Consider the following 6,110-nt stretch of genomic DNA (forward strand, 5'->3'; position numbering starts at 1 on the left):
TAAAGAGTACTAACAAAAGGGTAGAAAGAAAAAGACATTCCTGAGAATGATGCCATGAGGGCATCTCTGGAAAGTGCCAATAAAGGTGCTATGAGAACTTTAGGCACTTAGAAGGAAGATAGGTGACAAAGAGAGCAGGGAAGGAAAAGTAAAGAAATAGAAGACAAAATTGACCATACCACAGAGTTGTGATGGCCCAGTAACAGTATCCAACAATATGAATACATTAAAAATTACTATGTAGAATTTAATTTGAAAAAGTCAATTCACATGTTATATGAAAGAAATCTAATTTCCCTAATGTTAGTATGTGGTTGAAATTGGCTGAGAACTAATATGCTGGGGAATTTGCAAATCAGGTATTACCAGAAAACAAGAATAGAAGTGGGAAAACTGGTTTATCATCCAAGTAGTTAAATGCAAATAGCCAAGATACATCTTTACTGTCATATGAATCCTCATCATCCTTGGGATCAAAGCAATTATTAAATATATATTGGTATACTGAGCTGTAGCAAATGAGTAAGCACATGCATGATCCTCTGGCCTTGGAATTATAATAGTGTAAATAATTCTGTGATAGAATTATAATAAAAAAAAATAGAACTTGAAAAACTAATGACTTACATTAATTTAATAAATTACGTATTTCCAATGAGTACATAGTAGAAGGTAAGTGCATTTACAAGAGTGTTGAGCAGAGGAGATTGAATTAGGAATTACTGCCACTTTCTCAAGACTTTTCTGGTGGAGAGAGATTTTCAAGAGTTGCTTAAATGATGTAGAAAATGAAGCTTATAGAGTGGTATTGGGTGCATTGTAATTCAATATTCAGAGGTGTGAATTAAATGAATGAATAAATGGTACATGTTAGGGGAACCTCCATTCCCTTAACCTTACATTTCCTTGTAGGAATATACACTGGAGCAGTGGTTCTCAACCTTTTTAATGCCATGACCCTTAAATACAGTTCCTCAGTTGTGGTGAGCCCAACCAAAAAATTATTTTTGTTGCCACTTCATAACTGTAATTTTGCTACTGTTAATGAATCATAATGTCAATATCTGTGTTTTCCAATGGTCTTAGGCTCTACATCAGCAGTTCTCAACCTGTGGGTCGCCTAGTGAGCTGCCTTTACATTATAATTTACATTAGGATTCATTAACAGTAGCAAAATTACAGTTATGAACTAGCAATTAAAATAATTTTATGATTGGGGGTTACCACAACATGAGGAACTGTATTAAAGGGTCGCAGCATTAAAAAAGTTGAGAACCACTGCACTAGAGGGATACTCATGGTCTCTCCCATTGGCCCTCCATTTCTCCTTAACTAAGTGAAGGAAGATTTATCTGAGTAATGATTTTTTTAGAAGAAATTGAGAATGTTCTGCTCTGCTATTTCCAGGTCTTCTGTCTAAGGGTTTTACATATTGTGGTTTGCTCTTCCTTATGGGAGAAGGCCGGAGCTTATCCCACTGAGCCTGTGAGTAGGTGGGTGAGGCTCCTTAATTCAGGGATCAGGGGAAATAATCGAAAACATTTGAGGTCTCACATCTCAGCTCTGTCCTCCAGTCAGTTTTATAGCTGATACATTGATCTATTTGACTTTGTTTTAGTTGCTTTCAAATTAGCAAGAAGAAAAGGGGTGTTCTTGATTGTTCTCCTAAAACCCAACAGAAGAATGAGTAAATTTATCAGGGAGAAGTGGAGATAAGAAAGAAAATTTACACTAACCTCATGAAGAGGCTCAAATTTTACTATCTTCCTTTTTTTTTTTTTTTTTTCTACTGTGGTCATCACAAAGATATGCTACTTAGTCCAGTGCTTCTCAAAGTATCTATAATTAAAGATCAGTGTTTCTTTCTTTTAAAAAATCAACCTATATGGACTGATGCTTTTTAAAAAATGCTATAAGAATGAACCTTTGAGGTATCAGTGCTCTTTGGTGTTGGAATCTTGTTGCATGTCTGCCTGTGTGTACATACACCAACATGGCCTCAAATGGCTATATCCAACAAGCAACCCAAAGCTATGGGGCCTACCCCACCCAGCCTGGGCAGAGTTATTCCCAGCAGAGCAATCAGCCCTATGGAAAATAGAGTTATGGTAATTACATCCAGTCAGGGCACACTCCAGTGTGTGGCCAGAATGCTTATGCTTTTTATGGGCAGACTAAGAACAACTATAACAGTCAGCTCCCCAGGGATATGGTTCAACTGGTGACTATGGCAGTGGCCAGAGTTCCTAGTTGTCTTATGGGCAGCAGTCTACCCTGGCTATGGCCAGCACCTGGCTCCTAGCAGCATCTCAAGAAGCTATGGTAGCCCAGCCAGCATGGCTCAGTGGTTTATTGTTGACCTAGGAACCAGGAGGTCATGGTTTGATTATCGGTCAGGCACATACCTGGGTTGTGGGCTTGATCCCCATTTTGGGGTGTGTAGGAGGCAGCTAATCAATAACTCTCTCCCATCAGTGACGTTTCTATCTCTCCATCCCTCTCCTTTCCTCTCTGAAATCAATAAAAATATTTTTTTTAAAAAGAAGCTATGGTATCAGTTATCAGAACAACAACTATGGGCAGCCCAAGTGAAGGCTGTGGTCAGCAGTCTGTCTATGGTGGATAGCAGCTTAGCTATGGACAGCAGCAAAGCTCCTAGAATCCTCCTCAGGGATAGGGACATCAGAAGCAGTACGACAGTAACAATGGAGGTGGTGGAAGGGGTGGTGGAGGTAACTATGGCCAAGATCAGTCTTCCATGAGTGGTGGCAACAGTGACAGCAAGTATAAAAATCAGTATTAGAGTGGAGGTGGCTAGGGGCAAGGCCAGCATGACTGTGGGAGACAAGGTCAGGGTAGTGGCAGTGGTCACACTGAAGCAGTGGTGATTATGAACCCAGAAGGAAGTGGCCATGGAGGCAGAGGTGTCATGGACAGAAGCTACCATAGTGGCTTCAAAATATTTGTTGGCTTTCGGGACCAAAGATCACATCATGACTCTGAAAAGGATAATTTAAACACCACCATCTTCACTCAAGACCTGAGTGAGAATGTTACAGTTGAGTCTGTGGCTGATTACTTCAAGCAGAATGGTATTAAGAAAAACTGAAAACAGGACAACCCATGATTAATCTGTATATAGACAAGGAACTGGGCAAGCTGAAGGGAGAGGCAATGGTATCATTTGATGATCCACCTGGTGCTAAAGCAGCTATTGACTGGTTGGATGGTAAAGAATTATCTGGGAATCATATCAAGGTCTTATTTGCTATTTGGCAAGTGGATTTCAATTGGGTTGGTGGTAATGGTCATGGAGGCTGAGGGGGAGGAGGACCCATGGGCCATGGAGGTTATGTAAGTGGTGGCAGTGGCCAGGGAAGATTCCCAAGTAGAGGTGGTGGCAGTGGAGGACAGTAATGTGCTGGGGACTGGAAATGTCCTGATCCTATATGTGAAAACCTGAACTTCTCTTGGAGAAATGAATGCAACCATGTAAAATCTTTAAACTAGATGGTCTAAGATAGGAACCAGGAGGCTCTCATGTGGGGGATAGCTATGGAGATGATCATTGTGGTGGCAGAGGAGGCTATGATCAGGCAACTACTGAAGTCGAGGTGAGAATGTTCAAAAGGGGCCAGGGTGATGGGAACAAAAGTGGTTTTGGCCCTGGCAAGATGGACTCTAGGAGTGACCACATACAGAATCACAGGGAGAAGCCAAATTATCTTGCCTCCTGAGATTCCGGAAAATGTTTTCCTCTCACCACTGTTACTCTTATCTATTTATCTATCTATCTATCTATCTATCTATCTATCTATCTGCCTAAGTCACATGTGTCAAACACAAGGCCCGCGGGCCAAATCCGTCCCGCCAGGCCTTGCAATGTGGCCCGCACCGCGCTGTCATCACTGCACTCCACTGCGTTTCCATCACAATGACAGTTTATGACTGTTCAGTAAACCATTCGGCCCGCGATTTAGGCTGGATTTTAGATTTTGGCCCCTTCTCTGATTGAGTTCGACACCCCTAGCCTAAGTGATCACCCAACCAGCTGATAGACCAACCAGCCAGTAACTATGACACACACTGACCACCAGGGGGCAGATGCTCAAGGCAGGAGCTGCCAAGCTGTGGTGATTTGGCAGCAGCAGTTCTCCAGTGATGCACCTGGAACCAGAGAGGTGCGAGCCCAATTCCAGGATATGTCATCCAAGAACTGCCCTCTTGCAATCCAGGACCCTCCAGGGATGTTGGAGAGTTGGTTTAGCCTAAATCCCACAGGGCAGGTCTAGGGGCCCCAATTGTGCATGAATCCGTGCACCAGGCCTCTAGTTATTTTATAACCTTCCAACCCCTGATCACACACAGGTATTTTGTGTCTGACTCTTTAATTGTAACCAATCTCTGGTTCCCATTTAAAAAAGCATTGTTTTAGCATGCAGCTGCTGCTTCTCAGACAGAGAAGCATCAATCAGACTGGCAAACCTCAGAGGGAAGGTAGGGGAGAGGAGGGGTAAGATGGAGAGATCAACTAAAGGACTTGTATGCATGCATATAAGCCTAACCAATGGACAGAGACAGTTGGAGGGTGAGGGCATGAGTGGGGGTGGGAAGGCAATGTGGGGATAAGGACATATATGTAATACCTTAATCAATAAAGAAAAAATAAAATAAAAAACATTATTTTAGTTAAATTAATAAAATAAAATACTATAAGAGTGGATTACTATAAAATGATATTGACTAAAAACCAAACACATCCAAAAATACAAATTCCAATTTTAAAATAATTAGATTCAACTTTAAAAAAATACTCTGTTACATTGCTATAAATGTCTGTGAAAGCTAAGTCTCAATTTCTGACTTATGTCATCACAGGCCATTAAAATACAGTTCACAGAGCAGCACTGGTCTGCAGCCCACACTTTTTAGTAGCATTGATCTAGTCCACTTTGGTTCACATAATCCTTATCACCCTCTTTTCAAAATGATACACAGAGTAGTATAGTGGTTAAGAGTGTAGGGTCTGGTAAGACTTTCAATTCCTAGCGACAGAGTGGTGGAGTCAGTATTAATATCTTCCACATAGGGTTTATATAAGGATTAAATGGGAATTTGTGTAAAACATTTAACTGTGTATAGCCTCTTGTAAGTGTTCAATAAATATTATTCTTTACCAATATTCACGTTGGTTGGTAGACTTCTGCTTAATGTTTTTGGAAGAAGGCTAAAGAAGTATAAATAAATATTTACACAATTCATTCTTTGAATGAATCTAAATCCATTACCTTCTAATAAGTGTACAACTAGATATTTGTGTTTTCTTTTGCCCAGAGGCTGACAAAATCAGTGCAAGTGAATCAAGAGGCTTGAATATTGGTTATCAAGGCTGCATTGGTTCATCCTTGAAATGAAAATATATTATAAAAGAGTGAAATGCTCAGTCTCTCTGACTTGTCTGTTCAACTCTGTTTTATTCCCATGGCCTTCAGGCTAATGGCTTCTGCTGAGTCTTCTGTATAGACATGCTAACCATTAGAGGAATTCTGCTTGGGGCTTGAGGAGATAAGGGAAGTATGTATTGTCTACCAAAGACTTGCAGGAAACTTGACCTGACTCATATCAATGAACACAATCTTTCTCAGACTCTTGTTTTTTTCTTTCAGTGTGTGTGTGTGTGTGTGTGTGTGTGTTGTTAAAATTAATTTAAAGACAAGTGCTTGTAAGAATTGGGTGTTTTAAAATTCTCAGAAATATAGAAAATAAGTGAAATGCTTTTCATAATCATGTGTTCTGGGAAGATATATTGAAGCTGGTTTTGAATTTGGTTTTGTTAAATAGGTCATGTTATTTTCATTGCAAAGTTAGTCAGCAAGAAAAAAATGGAAGTAGGATAAAAAGTTTCTTTTAGGTTTACAATGGCTTTCTACTTCTCTTAGGTAAACTTGGAACTTAAAAGTTTTGTCAGCTAAATTAAACTATAGGTACTTATTGAATATCTGAGATATTACCACATAAGGGTCCTGGGAAAGAAAGTTTTATGTTAGTTCAAGCTTATTAAGTTAAAAATAAATTTAAGCAAGTAAGTGAAATTAAATATCAGGTGTAAG

The 6,110-nt window shown here is 39.9% G+C and overlaps 1 pseudogene; it reads left to right on the forward strand.

Annotated features, from left to right (window-relative positions):
• The first annotated feature begins 1,934 nt into the window (after positions 1 to 1,934).
• Positions 1,935 to 3,737, forward strand: LOC118728168 (annotated as a pseudogene).
• The last annotated feature ends 2,373 nt before the right edge of the window (positions 3,738 to 6,110 follow it).

Source organism: Pipistrellus kuhlii, unplaced genomic scaffold (assembly GCF_014108245.1).
Source record: "Pipistrellus kuhlii isolate mPipKuh1 unplaced genomic scaffold, mPipKuh1.p scaffold_m20_p_29, whole genome shotgun sequence".
Taxonomy (NCBI): domain Eukaryota; kingdom Metazoa; phylum Chordata; class Mammalia; order Chiroptera; family Vespertilionidae; genus Pipistrellus; species Pipistrellus kuhlii.